The sequence below is a fragment of the Phascolarctos cinereus genome, unplaced genomic scaffold (assembly GCF_003287225.1).
Source record: "Phascolarctos cinereus isolate Bilbo 61053 unplaced genomic scaffold, phaCin_HiC Scaffold_726;HRSCAF=1367, whole genome shotgun sequence".
In the NCBI taxonomy this organism is placed as follows: Eukaryota; Metazoa; Chordata; class Mammalia; order Diprotodontia; family Phascolarctidae; genus Phascolarctos; species Phascolarctos cinereus.
In genome coordinates this window covers 357770852-357786690 of record NW_027556098.1, presented here as the reverse complement: position 1 = coordinate 357786690, position 15839 = coordinate 357770852, and the positions used below count along the sequence as shown (strand labels likewise).

The following is a 15839-nucleotide window of genomic DNA, read 5'->3' as shown; positions in this document are numbered from 1 at the left end:
TTTAAGAGAGTATGAGTCTATTATCTGAAATGCAATCAGCATAGCATGAATTTGTGTGTGCATGTTGGTTGGCTGGTGTTGTCCTTCTTTCCCAAAGACAACCAAAATGACATCACTATGTTGAGGTCAAGGTACAGAGTGTATCTAATCAGACCAATACTGGCTCTACCACAGGCTAGGCACGAATAGTTCATACGAACATTTGGAATGGAGATGTCTCTAAATCGACACATCACATGTTTCTTTTGAGCTACTGCAATTCTACTTTGTTCACAGAACAAAGTGCCTTCTTTGATGCAGGTACACCATGCTAGGGGGCAATGCTGATGCTGGGCTAAGCATCTCCAGGTCAGGGAGGCTAAGTTCAGTTAGCCCAGATGGCACCATCTGGCAGTGACCACATAGCCTCTAAGGCCCTACAGGCAACAATGGCACAAAAAGAGCAAAAGAAATACAATAAAGGTCATGACAACAAAGGCAAACACAGAATACAATGCCATTCAACAAATGTTTACTGAGCACAGGCCTGTCAAGGGGAGCCAAAAGGAAGGACAAAACAACTACAACGCAAACTAAAATACAAATTCAATGAAAAGAGAGAGGGAGAGAAGAGGAGCTGTTTTCCAGGGTGAGGACATAGGCATCATCAATAGCATTTCTATAGCAATTTAAGGTGTGGATTCAGTGAAAGGGCCGCACTTGACCTAGAAGGCCACTCGTTCCCCACCCTTGACCTAGCCACATCAAAGCAAATGGTCACCCCTTCTAATTATAAGTACTCTGGAACATGCCAGAAGCACAAGGAGGGTAGGTTAAATGGTCTTATAAGCAGACTGACATAGCTTCCGTAAAACACTGCTTCCCCAAGTGAAGATATTATGTAGCTTCATGTTTATATTTCTTTTCAAGGTGGGTGCCATCTCCAAACAACCTGATCTATATTTTCCCACTGGACCCAGATGGCTCCAGAGGAGAAAATGAGGCTGGTAACTGCACAGCCCTCCTTCACTTAAATCTAATTCACTTGTAAGTCATGGCATCACTTTCCTGAGGTCATGGTCCTCTTGTACAACAAAGGACAAACAATAATCTTTTCAAAGTCTAACACATACTCACTTAGGATTCCCTTCTCACTCTGCCTGTCTCATTTCTATAATCATTTCTCATTTTTCTCTAAACTGTTCTCTAAAACTCCTAGATGTAGTCAACTGCATGCCTTGAAGAGCTGTCTGTTTCTTGTTCCAGTTCTGGCCATGATGATTACTGGGCTCCAAATCCTTCCTTTTGCCCCTCCTTCTCCCGCCCCCCAGTTTTGTTATGGATTACGTTAGTCCTAAATAAGTAATCAGCTACTACAATCAGAAACTACTATCAGAATGACAGTATTTCAAAGCTGGAAAGCACTTCAATTCAACCAAAGCTCACAAAAAAACATCCTCTACAGTATATGCAACAGATGAGAGCTCACAACCCCTAAAGGCACCCCATGCTACTTTTGTTAAGTTCTAATTTTCAGGCAGTTGTTCCTTACATAAAACCTCCATGTGCTTCTGTACCTTCCACCAACAATTTCTATTTCTGTCCTCTGGGATCAGGCAAATCAAATCTTAATCCTCTTCATCATGCTGTTTAATTCAACCTTGGACATACTAAGCACCTTTCTATGCCCCTCAGCTCCATCCAAAGTCTTTCTTTAGAGAAGGCAGAATATGGACTTTGCAGCTCACCCAACTTTCTATCTGTAACCCTGCTTAGTGTCAACTCGAAGGAACACACTGCCCCCAGCAGAGTACTCCCATGTGTTGTCTTCCCATTTTAAATTGTAGGCAGGGAGTGTCTTTTTCTTATTTGTATCCCCAGCACTTAGTATGGTACCCAGCACATGGTAAGTAATTAACGTTTACTTTATTGAATTTACCTGAAAGCCCCTCCCCACCAAGGTACCACTATGTGCCAGACACTGGGGATATGAAGACATATAAGATAGTCTTGCTAAAATGGTGGGGGGGGAGAAGAGGAACAACAGGCAAACAACTACGTATGAAGAGAATTATTTATAGGACAAATTAAAATGACAGTTCAACAGAGGAAATGCACTAGCATGTTGAAGAGTATGAATGAATTATCACAGAAGGCAGGAATTGAGCTGAGCCTTGAAGAAAGCCAGCAGGCAGAGATGAGGAGGGAAAAAATTCCAGGTATAGAAAGACTGTCAATGAAAATGCTTGAAGTTGGGAGATAAGAATGTCCTATGCAAAGAACAGCAAAAAGGCCAGAGTCATTAGATCATAGTGTATATGGAAGGAAGTAAAGAGTAAGAAGACAGGAAAGGCAGGAGTAGGCTGAGTTATGAAAAGCTTTGAATGCTGCTCTTTCTGCCACATGGACCCCACCCCAAGTGTGGAAAGCAGCCACAAACTTAGCCAACTAGCTGCAATAGGATCGCTTCTCCAAGACTAAATGTTTCCAATTCCTTCAGCTGCTTCTCTTGGGCATGAATTAAGACCCCTTCACAATCCTGGTTGCCCTCCTTAAGGCATTCTCAATCTCAACATCCTTGCTAAAATGCAACACTCAGAACTGAACATTACACCCTATATATGGTCTGACCAAGACTGAGTACAATGGGACTTTTGCCTCCTTATTCCTGAAAGCTGTACTTCTCTTAAAGCAGACTAAGCAAGCATTAGTTTTCTTGGCAGCTATTTCACACTGTTGACTTATACTGAGCTTGAAGTTCACTAAAATCCCAAGAAATTCTGCAGACAAATTGCCTTCTAGTCATGCTTCTCCATCTTGGGCCAATAAAGATAATTTACTGACACATGTGTGTGTGCGTGTGTGTGTGTGTACGTGTGTGTGTGTGTGTGTGTGTGTGTGTGTGTGTGTGTGCTCTCTCCACATTAAGACTACATATAAATCCATATTAAAATTTTTTACTAGATTTACTCGAATGTTCTGGCCTGCCAAGATTTATTTTTTATCTCATCATCCAGTTTGTCACCTATCTCTTCCAAATTAACATTATCTGTCAGTTTGATTAAGCATGCCAAGTCATTACTAAAAATGTCAAATAGTATAAGGTAAAACACAAATGACTGGGGACTCCACTGAAGACCACCTTCCAAAATGAAAACAAACAATTATGATAACTCTTTGATTTGGCCAATCAACCCCTGATTTCACACATCTTTCAACTAACAAACTCACTGGAGATAACTCTTGGACAGCAACAAACTAGATGATGGGAGGCAACACATGTGGAAAAAGTCCTGGACTTGGGAGGCAGACAACCTTGGTTCAAGTCTTAATCTGCTACTTAATAGTTATATAACCCTTAACAAGTCATCTCACTCCTGGAAGCCCATTTTCTCATCCATAGTTTAAGATTAATGGTACTCACCCTAAATCAAACTAAATGTGGGACTATCTAGGACACATTTCTCCATCTTATCCACCAAAAAAGCATGAGAAACATTATCAAATATTCTCCTAAAATCTTAGTAAATCAGATCTACAGCATTCCCCTGAATTGCAGTTTAGAAAATAATGAAGCCACAGTGGCTCTTCATGATGACTGCTTCTTTTTCTAGAACTTTCACTAGTTATCCCTTTAATAAGTCAGTATAAAATAAATCAAACATACTGGACTTTAATTTGCAGGCTATATTCTTTGCCATCTTTCTTGAAAAATCAAGACATTTGCTTTTCTATAGTCCAGAGGTACTTCTGTCATTGCTTCCAAAAAGCAATTGACAATGGCTCTTTCTATACCCAAAGATGTGGTTCCTCTGGGCCATGTGACATGAACTCAACAAAAGTTGCTAAGTGTTCTTCTACCACGTGCTTACTTAGCTTGCGTATCAATTTACTGTTAAGTTACATTTGTTGTATCCTTTTCAGTCTAAAAATCATGACTCAGTAGAATAAATAAGACAACACACTTTTTGTGGCCTGATTGTTTCTCTCTTATATGCACATATATAGTCTCATTTTTCAAAATGTAGGTTGATGTTATAGTTAATACAATTCATTTAAAAATATTACATTTGTAGCTTTTTTTGGTCATCATTACCTCTTAAACCACTATCATGTAAGTAGCCATTAACTATTTTGAGGGTAAAGAGACATTCATACACAAAAAATGGTGGAGAACCTTTATTCTAGAGTATTCTTGAAAGAACTTTAAATTACCAGAACTCCACATTTTGAGAAATTCCATTTTCTTGGAGCATCCTAGAATAGGCAATTCTCAGTAGCTGAGAAACTCATAAGAAGCACAAGGAGCTAGACCAGCTTTTTACCTGCCAGCTACCAGGCTGAGGTTTACTTCAAATTTCCACAAAATGAAAATGAATGCTCATAGGAAAACTGAATTATGAACACTACAAAGAACTAAATAAAAAGTCTTGAAGGCAAAGAAATGGTGGCTCAAGGAACTTCAAAAGATGCAAGCACATACATTTGAAAGTAACTTCTCAACACAGGCTCTAAACAAAGTCAAACATCTTAAAATCAGACATTCAGAGACTTCTCTTTGCTTGTTCTGCTAATTTCAGAAGCTGACTACAGTTGCTCTCAAAGCAACAAAGGAAAAACTTCCATACAGAAAAAGAGTAAGGGCATCAGTTAGAACAGTTTTATCAGAACCCTATTGGTCCTTGTATCCTTTCAGTTTGGAGACAAACCAATTTACCAATGAAATGTAAACTCTTTCCCTTCTCAACTCTGCTGCCCTTAAGAATTCCAAAAACTATGTTTTCTAAAAGAAATAAAAAGCCAGAAGGTTCATGGTGAAATGATTTATGTGGCATTAAAGGTGCTGTATTCCCTAATATTAAGTTGCATATTTGGGAGTTATTGCTCTTTCAAGGGTCTACCTGATAAGACAATGGATACACATAGCACATATCTCTGAACAAAACACCAAGCGCTGATGCAATATAGCACTTGGTAATCTGGTTTAAAAGGTATTAATATGGCCTTAATATCGCTCTTTATTTAAAGAATCTTAATAATCTCATGCTGAAACATTCCTATGTTCCTGCTGTGGCTAGCAAATAAATGTAACAGAAAAGGGAAGGCGCATTTAGCAAGTCCTTGATTTCACACATCTTTCAACTAACAACTCACTGGAGATAACTCTCGGACAGTAACAAACTAGATGATGGAGGCAACACATGTGGAAAAAGTCCTGGACTTGGGAGGCAGACAACCTTGGTTCAAGTCTTAATCTGCTACTTAATAGTTATATAACCCTTAACAAGTCATCTCACTCCTGGAAGCCCATTTTCTCATCTATAGTTTAAGATTAATGGTACTCACACTATCTACCTCACGCAGTTGTTCTAAGGAAAACATATTGTCAACTGTATTGTATGTTTATTGTTATAATTTTATGATAACATAAGAAATCAGAATTTTCCATGAAGACTAGAAAGTCAACGTTTGAAAAGAGAAGGCATTTCTGCCACTTACTCTACTGATTAAGTAATGGGTAAATACTACTTATATGGTACAAACCTACTATGTGTATTTCTAGATTTAAAGAATGTTTGAGGCCTGTAAATAATATGCTAAGTTGAATAAATTTTCTGAAGTATTTGCATAAACACATCTTCCACTTGATTTGGACAAAAAGTAATCACAACCAAAAGGCCTTCTTATATTTTCAATGTTGAAGAAATCACTTATTAAAGATGAGGAGTCCAATTTGAAGGGAACCCTCTCCCTCCCTGCCTCTCCACTATCTGTATACAGACCACCATACCCAAACAATCCAATATAAATTCTACAAATTGAACAAAGTTCTTAACCCAGTTCTTTCAATGCAGGGAAGTTAACTCTCCCACCTATAGGAATCTCATATACCTATGGACAACAGAGATTATCCAGTAGAATAAACAGATGTATATTATAAGGAGGGGGGAATTCTTAATTGCTATTACTTGTACTATACCTGTTTAATGGACAGAAGACATCAGTCTCCAAAGCTGTAGATCTTGTCACTGGTGCTGAATCAATTTGAAATGAGAAAAAATATATATTTTTTAAGACAACAGAAAAAAAAATTCAGTAGCCTCTTATATTGATTTCACAGAACTCCCTTCACTTTCCAGGTACTGACAATATGAGACTTCACTGTGATAACAAATGTAAAATAAAAGAGAATCCTAGTAAAGTATAACATCCCTCAAATCTTCTTTACTGGCAGAGAACTTGCTCAACTTTATTTACTCCACTAAGTAAATCTAGCTCTCTCTGACAGCAGCCATTTTTACTCTTGAGTACACCTCCAAAATATACTGTTTTCTAGACAACAGCATAACTGAAGTGCTTTGGTCAAAAACAGAAAAGCAAGCTCGATCAAAAGAATTAAGAAACGGTGAAATGCTGCATGCCTCTGTAATCTAATCTAAGTCCATACCATGGAAGTCTATTTTGCTGGCACCAGAAACCTAGTTATGATCTTACTTTTTCTTTGTTCGACAGGACTTTCCACAGTCTCAACAGGATCCTTTCAGCACAATTAGCAACCTCTCCTCTACACAGCAGGCACCAAACTCCCATTGGTATTTACCAACTTTCAAGCATCAGTAATGGTTTCTTCAACTATTACCACCTCCAAGAGATGAAGAAGATAACTAGGAAAAGGTAGATGCTGACCTGCTGGTCAGAAAACTGTATGATCTGAATAGTTACTTGAATTAAAATATACAAAAATTAATGTCTGAGTGGAAAGCAGTTTTCAGATTTATAAACATCAACATTCAACACCTATACTCTAAAGGTTAGAAAATAAGAACATGATGCATAAAGACACAGGGAAGTTGCCTTCCTGCCTGAAAAAAATAACTGGGCCTTTGGCCATATGGTCACATTCAAATGGAATTCCAAAATCTATGATTCTGAGCGGATAAACAGGGAAAAAGCAGAACTATCTTAGAATTTCATCTGCAAGAATCTTCCCAAGCCAACAGGCTTGGGCAACTCTATGCACCAGAGTTAAAAAACACTACTTCCTGGGATAGAATTGCAAAATCTAAACATGAGGAACAGATTTTCTTAGAGCCAGGTGGTATGGGGAGGGGGGAGGAAAGGGGGGGGGTGTTGTACTATAAGAAATGATGGCCCAGTCTTGATGATAATATAGGTGGATTGAAAGATGGGGGACCCCACTAAGAATCAGAGAGATTCTACAGTTTGGTCTCTCTGCAGGCAGGCAATAGTACATGAACCCTAAAGATTTCATATTGAAAGAAGACTAAGAGAAAAGAAGGCAGTAAGGTCTAAGGGAGGAAAACTGCCACTGGGCCAGAAAAGGGTGGAAAACCTAGCTACTAGGGGAAGCTCAGTTGACACTATCTCCAACAAGAGTTCCTTTCTGAACCATCACTCACTCACAACTGCTAGTGCCTCTTAGTCCTCCCAATCCTAATTACTTCGTACCTACTTTTGTATAGGTACATGCCCCTCCCCCTTGTCTTACAAAATATAAGCTTCTTGAGGGCAGGTGTATTTTGGTTTTCCTTGTCGTATGGCAGAGAAGGGTTTAACTACCAAACGGTAAGCTCTTAATACATGCCTGCTGATTGTTTGAAGAGAAACAGCTTAGGCCACTGAGAAAAGATGAGGAGAACCGTTTAGCTCAAGGGCCAAGGGAAGGCAGCCTAGACCCCAGAAGGAGGAGGCAGAGAAGGAGCCTAGACCTATGAGAAAGAGGGAAGAGAAACAGCTTAAACCACAGAAGGGAGAAAGAAAATGGCCTAGAATCTAAAAGGGAAAGAGACAGCCTAAAATCTAAAAAAAGAGACAGCCTGGAATCTAGAAAAAGAGAAGAAAAGCAGTCTAGATCCTATGAGGGAGGAAAAGCAGCATAGAACCTAGAAGGGAGAAGGGAAGAAACCCAGACCCTAAAAGGAAAGGGAAGGAAACAGCCTAAACCCTATGTGGGGGAGAAAGTGGACAGCCTAGAACCTAGAAGAAATAGAAGTGTAAAGGAAGCACCCTAGACCTTAGAGATTGGAGGGAAGAAAAGCGGGGCAGACACTAGGAAGCAGCCTAGAACCTGGAAGGCAGCACAGACAAGAGGCGCGGGGAGCAGAAGGGAGCAAACCTAGAATGGAGGTTCCTCTCAAAAGACGGGTAGTTCTCCGAGTCTGGGGCCGGAGGTGGCACTACGAGCCCAAGGCCGCTCCAGGCCTAGAGGATTGGGGGAAGGGTGGCCGGAGCCCGGGGCGCCAGGATCCATCCCGGCTCTGAGGACGAAGGGCCGGGGGCCGTTAGGCCGCTGAGGGCCCGCGGGCTCCCGGAAGCCGCAGACAGGGCTCTCCCACCAAGTTTCGGACTCACCAGAGTCTCCGGGGCGGACTGCAGCTACAAGCCTCTCAACAGCAGAACCAGACCAGGCCAAACCTCGCCTCCGCCACAGCCTCGGTCCTGATCCCAACCCGTTCTCCGCCCGCCCGTCCGGTCCGACCGTAGTACCTCCGTCTCTCCGTCCCGCGTCCCCGCTCTCCGACGACGGAGACGGCGTCGCCCCGCGGCTTTCTGGGATACGTAGTTAGGGAATGGCCCCCTGCCCAGCAGCCGAGGCGACCTGGAGAACTACTTTTCCCACAAGGCTGCGCGACGGAACTATCTGTACGCTTGCCTTCACGCTGTGCGCAGATGTCAATCACGTGGCTTCTCTCCTTCTTCCTCTTCCCCTCCCCCTCCCCGTGGGGAGCTTGCTTGAGCTGGGGAGGAGAGCGGAGGAGCTTCTAATGGCTCTTTTTCTCTTTCTCTTCTACTTTTCTACCTCCCTCCCTTCCTCCTTTTTCCCTTTTCCCTCTCTCCTTTCTCCTCTTCCCCTCCCCACCCCTTTTCTGAGAATCAATTGCCTTTCATAAACCCTTCCATGGGTCCTAGGGAATGCTCTCCCTGCTGATTTAAGCCTCCAAGAATCCCTGGCTTTCCTTTGAGACCCAGTTCATAATGCCACCTTCAGCAGGAGGCCTTTCTTGGTCATCCACCTTACTCTTACTACCCCACCCCACCCCCCTGTTGCTGCCTTCCATCAGCTCCGAATATATTTGTATATTCCTAATTATTTACGTGTTGTCTGCCCCATTAGAACATGACCTCATTAAATTTGGGAACTGTTTTTGCCTTTCTTTTTTGTCCCCAGTGCTTAGCACAGTATTTGGCACTTGGTAAACACCTAATAAATGCTTGTTGTTTGCTTTATTCCTGAATAAATGAAATTGGAGTATTAGAAGTTAGATTGTTGAGGGCCTTGTATGCTAGGCTGAAAAATTTTTACTTCTCCTAGAGGCAATGGGGATTTTTTCTTTTTTTTCTGTTTTTTTTAAACTTATTTATTTTGATTTATCAACAATCACTTCCATATACTTTTGAGTTGAAAATTTTTCTCCCCCTTCCTCCCCCCACCCTCCCCAAGACAGCGCACAATCTGATATAGGCTTTACATTTACATACCCATTAAACATATTTTCACATTAGTGAAGTTGTAAGTAAAAATTAAAACCAATAGGAGGAACCCTCAGAAAGATGAAACAAAACTCAACAGAAGGTAAAAATAAGTGATAGCGATTCGACTTCCATAGTTCTTTCTTTGGATGTGGACAGCATTTTCCATCCCGAGGCCTCTGGAGATGTCTTAGATCCTGTAATGCTGAGAAGGGCTCAATTTAACAATCTTAGTCAGGCAATGGGGATTTTTAATGGTGAAGTGAAATGATTGAAACTGAATCTTAAGATTATTTTGACGTTTGTGTGGAGGATGAACTGGAGAGGAGAGAAATTTAAAGCAGAGACCAATTAGGAATCTATTACAGTGGTCTGAATGAAAGCTAAGGAGGGCCTGAATGAAGATGGTAGGTAACCTTGTGAGTGGAAAAAAGGGATGAATGGGAGAGAAGAAATTAATCAATCGACAAGCATTTATTAAGCGTTTATACCATGTGTTTACATTCTAATAGGAGAGCCAATGTGGATATGTTTTATAAGTATATACAAGACCTATCCACCTAGTAAATGGAAGGTGATTTTATCAGGAAGGTACTTGAAGGAAGCCAGGGATTCTCAGAGGCAGAGTTGAGAAGGAAGAATATTATTGCAGGCCTAGGGACCAGCTAAGGCAATGACATGGAGTTGGGAGAAAAGTGTTGAGTGTGAGAAGGAGCAAGCAGGTGTGGTAAGGGTTGTCTCTTACATGTGGTGTGGGGGTGTCATTTTGTGGCTTGAAGAGAAGTAGAATAGACATCTCGGAGCCAAAAGTTTGGCTGCTCTGCTCTCCTTATCAAGAAGAGGTACCAGGCTAAAATTATATCTGTCTGCTCCCTTAAATATTTTTAGTCTAGGTCCTAGACTCTAGGGCAGGGGTGGGGAACCTGTGGCCTCAAGGAAACATATGGCCCTCTAGGTCCTCAAGTGAGGCCCTTTGTCTGAATCCAAATTTCACAGAACAAATCCCCTTATTAAAAAAATTTGTTCTGTAAAACTAGGACTCAGTCGAAAGGCCACACCGAAGGACCTAGAAGGCCACTTGTGACCTCCAGGCTGCAGGTTCCCCACCCCTGCTCTGGGGGATCTGGTTTTCAGGTTCAATCTAACTTCTAATCACTATTTCATTTGTGGGGGGTGGGGTAGAAGAGAAATAGACACCAAATACCAATTGCACAATAATCACACACAGCAATTACCAAAGAAAACCACTTACCCAACTTGATAGGAAGGGAAAAAATGGAAATCAGAGAAAGTATTCATTGTTGTTCTTCAGTCATGTCTCACTCTTTGTGAGACCCCCATTTGGGGTTTTCTTGGCAGAGATACTAGAGTGGTTTGCCATTTCGTTCTCCAGCTCATTTTACAGATGAGGAAACTGAGGTGAGTAGAATCAAGTGACTTACCCATAGTCATACAACTGATAAGTGTCTGAGGCAGGACTTGAACTCAGGTCTTCCTGACTCCAAGCCTGGTGCTCTATCCACTGCACCACCTAGCTGCCCATGAGAAAGTATGCATATAAGAATATATACCAGACAATACAGAGTGAAGGAACTCTCCCCCTGGGAGAGCAAAACCAAAAAAGAGAGTCCTAGATCTCACCCAAAGGGAAGTTCCCCAAAGTCTCTAGTGTAGCAAGCTAGGAATAGGGACATGATGAAGACCACCAACCCCTCTCATGTTGGCTTCTGAAGTGCGGTTGGCATCTTCCATCTTTTCTCGAAAAGCTAGAAGCCAGAAGGACCCAAAGTTTGAAGAGAGTCAATAACTCAAAGAAAGCTGAGGGCCTCACCTCTCTCCTGCTCTGACCAACTCTGGCCTTCCCCTCCTCAGGCACAGGTCATTGATCTCTACCAATGCGTACAAATAGGTTTGGGGACTGAGGTTAAATTGGTCGATATGATTCAAGGGTGTGTAGGGGAGTAAGATTTAAGAATATGGGAAAGGTAGGAAGAACTTTATTTGATCCTGGAGACAACAGGGAACCACTGTAATTTATTGAGTAGGGGAGGGATTCGGTCAGACCTGTGCATTGATAACATTGCTTTGGCATCCGTGTAAAGAATGGATTGGAATGAGAAGGATCTTGAGGCAGGAAAACCAGCTAGAAAGCTATTGCAGAAGTCCAAATGAGAGATGATGAGAACCTGAACTAGAAAGGTACCTATGTGAGTATCAAGAAGGTGACAATGTATGAGAAGTTAAAAAGCTGGAAATGACGGGATTTGGCAACTGATTGGATATTTGAGGGAAAGAAAAGAAAATGGCTTGAAAGAGAGCAGTGGGGGGGGGGAACACACCTATGCTGAGGGGGTAGGACATGGATGTTGATTCATCAAATGGGACTGAGAAGAAGCCATGAGAAAGGTGGGGAAAGAATCAGAAGAAAGCAACATCATGAAACTTCTACCTCTTCTTCCTTTCAGATTCAGTTCAAGTGTCACCTTTTATAGCAGGTCTCTCCCAGTCCCTCTAGCTATTAGTATCTTCCACTTGATAGTAATAACTAGCACTTACATAAGACTTTAAGGTTTGCAAAACACATTGCAGATATTATTTCATTTTATCCTCATAATAATCCCACAAGGTGGTGCTATTATTATAACTTTTGTAGATGAGGAAACTGAGGCAGGCAAAAGTTAAGTGTCATATACTTAATAAATATCTGAGGCAATTTGATTCTGGTCATCCTGACTCCAGGTCCAGTGTTCTATCTACCACATCACCTAGCTGCCTCTTAGGTTACTTTCCAACTACTCTGTATATAGCTTGTGTGTACCTATTTACATACAAGTTGTCCCACACGTTAGGATTAAGCCCTTTGAGGGCAGGGACTGATTTTGCTTTTTCCTTGTCTGGCTTGATGTTAACCTTGGATATGTCACCCAATTTCTATCAGCTGAGTAACATGTTGGTATTGGTATCATTGGGAAGAGTGTGGAGAATCCTGGGGAAACAAAGGAAAATACAAGCTGGGCTAGGAAGTATAGAAAGTTCAGAGTTCCATCCTCCATGATGGCCCCATGTGGACTTTTGATAGATGTAACTATGTGCTCTGGTTCACTCTATTCCAGAGCCAGACTAGGTACATCAGCCCTGCAGGGTTCTAGGGTACCCTAAAGGGCTTGGGGAACATCTTCTTACTATCATATCTCTTAAGTTCCTACTAGTTGTGTCCCTGCCATTGTTAAGTGCCAGAAACTAGCATTTCACCATTTAATATAATTTATAAAGGGATATTTACTTCAAAGATACAAGAAGAATAAAGTACAAACATTTCCCCTAAAACTTCAGTTTTTTGTGCTTCCGTTACCCAGCTGTTGATTCTTTTTTAATGATTCTCTTGTATCATTCATTTCTTTCCCCAATTTTTGTCCTTCATCTTATTTGATTTTTAAAATCCTTTTTGAGCTCTTCCAGGAGTTCTTTTTCAGGGCCTGACACCAATTCACATTTTTCTTTCAGGCTTTATATGTAGCTGTTTTGACATTGTTATCTTCTGAGTTTGTGTTTTGATCTTCCCTGTCACCATAGTAACTTTCTATGGTGAGGGGGTTTTTTTTGTTTTGTTTTTATTTTTGCTCATTTTTCTCTCCTATTTCTTGACTCTTAATTTTATGTTAAAAACTTTGGGGTTTTTTTTTGTTTGTTTTGTTTTTGTTTTTGCTCATTTTTCTCTCCTATTTCTTGACTCTTAATTTTATGTTAAAAACTTTGGGGTTTTTTTTTGGTTTGTTTTGGTTTGGTTTGGTTTTTTCATGCTACTGTTTTCAGAGCTAACTCTGGGCACCTGTAAGTCTTTGGTTTTTCCAAGGTGGTATGATCTAAGGAGGGGTTTGGTCCTTGCTTTCCTGGCATGTGCTGTGGTCTGTGAGTGACCACCCAGAACTATGACCAGGATCCTTCATCCCCTGTGGCTGCATGCTCTAATGTGCTAGCGTTCCTCCTCGCCTTGGGACTGCAACTCAAATCAGTGACCTATATCTCCATTTGAGCAATGCAGCAGAATCCTGCACCCAATGCCAGCAAAATGTCCCCTGTGATCTCCTTCTGACCAGTTATCCACTTTACTGTCTGTGGGCTGAGAGCTCCAGGAGTCACAATTGCTGATTCAATTGCCCCCAAAGCCTGTGGGGGGTTACTGGGGTGGGACCTGCTGCTGGCTTGCCTAGGCTACCTGTGCTGGGCTGCACTCTACTCTCACCTCAGTGAGACAGACTTTTCCTGTCAACCATCAAAATCATCTTGGGCTGGAAAATTGTTTCACCCTGTCCTTTTATTAGTTCTGCTGCTCCAGAATTCATTCTGGGTCATTATTTTAAAGTTGTTTGGAGGGGGAATTTGAGAGGACTCTGACAAGTTCTTTCCTTACTCCATCATCTTGGCTCCACACCTCCCCTAATATTTTAGAGGCATACTCTTCCCCTTATGACCTTGGTCTCTGGGAAAAGTAGCTCAACTCAGCTCACTTCCTACACAGTATGGATGCTACAAAGCAGAAAGCAGGCTCCCCAATGTCTTCTAAAGGGGAGACAACATTAGGGACACTTTACACTCATGTCAGATGCCCCTTCATCAGTTGAGAATTTAACCATGCTTTTTCACTATGGTTGGTCCCTTTTGTGGAATGCTTTCCTTCATTTCTGTCTCCTGGCTTCCTTGGCTTCCTTCAAGTCTCAACTAAAATTCCAACTTCTTCAAGAGACCATTCTCTGACCCCTTCAATACTAATGCCTTCCCTCTGAGATTACCTTTAATTTACTCTGTACATATCTTGTATGTAGATAGTAGTATACATATTGCCTCTACCGTTAGAGAGGCCCTTGCAGGCAGGGACAACTTTTAACTTTCTTTGTACCTGCAGTCCTTAGCACAGTGCCTGGCACATTATTTATTAAAATGCTCCTTGATTAGATTTGACTTGATTCAGCCAGCCACTGCTCTGTGTCCTCTGGACTTCCCTGCAAAGATTCTGATAGGCAGCTGTGGCTATTTACAAGTCTTTAACAATGCCAGTCCATACTGAGCCAAGAGGGACTGTAAACATTGAATTTGGTAAGATTAGGCAATTGCCCTTTAGAGACAATATCCCTCTCCTAGAACTTTAAGCCAGAGAAGGAAGCAATTGCCTCAACTTCCCTCCAGGAGAGACTTCTCCATGACAATTGAGAGCATACTGAGTTCCCACAAACCATAGGTTCCCAAAGTTGGCAATACTGTCCCCTGGGGATTGCTGGAATGATGGGGGGCAGCAGTAGTAGCCTGGGGTACAATTAGGGGTTGTTGAATAAAAATGAGGGGGTAGTGGAAGCATAAGGAAAGAAGATAAGAAAATTCTGAAAAACCATTCATACGTGTTTCACCTGTTGTGTAACAGAGTTAAGTCATAGTGATTACATTATTTTCCAAATAAACACATAAAATGCAAGTTATAACCAATCAGTGGTCAAGTCTGCTAACAGGTCTTAATAAGCAAGTGTTGGCAGGTGAGCTTGTCCCTCATCACCAGGAAATCCATCATGCATTGGCAGGAATATGTGCATGTAATGACTTGTTTACAATATGATACTATATGCTTATATGATGCAATATTGCATCATTAAAATTCCAATGCAGGAAAAAAACTACAAATTTATAATGAATTGTTAAATTTAAGATGCATCATTTTAAAAAATTTATATTTTTTTTGCAATGACACAAATTTCCAAAAAAAAAAAAAGGGTCTAAAGGGTTAAAGAAGGCAGATTTCTAGGGGAGCACTGGGTAATTTTTTTTGAAAAGGGGGTGGTACGCCAAACAAGTTTGGGAACCTCTGCCATAGACTATTCCTCCTCACAACCACTCCTCTGTTCTTTCTCTCCCTACTGTTTATTCACATTATTATATAAAGAAAGTAGTGGCCACTAACTCTTATTGGGTGGTCAATATTGTATGAGAAGATAAAGGGGAAATTGGACAGTCTGGGAAAAGCAGATGTACATTGAGTCTCCAATTCAAGTAGCTAGCATGAGGTAATGAGACAGATAAATAGATGAGAGAGAAATAGAAAAAGACAGAAAGAGAATGAGAGAGGATGAAAGACAGAGAAAGAGAGAGACAGAGAAAGAGAGAGACAGAGACAGACAGAAAGACAAAGAGAGACAGAGAGAAAGAGAACATTAATGAAATGTCCACTATGTTCTTACAAAAACGTCCATCCTCCCAAGAGTCCCAACAATCTTGGTGTAGCCCTAACACTTAATCTGAAGGTATATTTTCTCTTCTTAACAAGGTGGGCAATATGAGTGATCCAAGATTACAACTATCAAAAGAAGTAGCAAGCAAAGAGA

The 15839-nt window shown here is 41.2% G+C and overlaps 1 protein-coding gene across 4 annotated transcripts in view; it reads right to left on the bottom strand.

Annotated features, from left to right (window-relative positions):
• Positions 1 to 8524, bottom strand: part of THRAP3 (thyroid hormone receptor associated protein 3) — an 88033-nt gene extending 79509 nt beyond the window's left edge. For 2 of the 4 annotated variants that reach the window (XM_020983658.2, XM_020983656.2), the window contains exons 1-2: positions 8353 to 8524; positions 5960 to 6014 (exon numbers count right to left, since the gene is read on the bottom strand). The gene's annotated coding sequence lies outside the window, so the exon portion shown is untranslated. The remainder of the gene's footprint in view (positions 1 to 5959; positions 6015 to 8352) is intronic. The other 2 variants (XM_020983659.2, XM_020983660.2) reach the window with 1 other exon arrangement.
• Positions 8525 to 15839: the final 7315 nt, after the last annotated feature.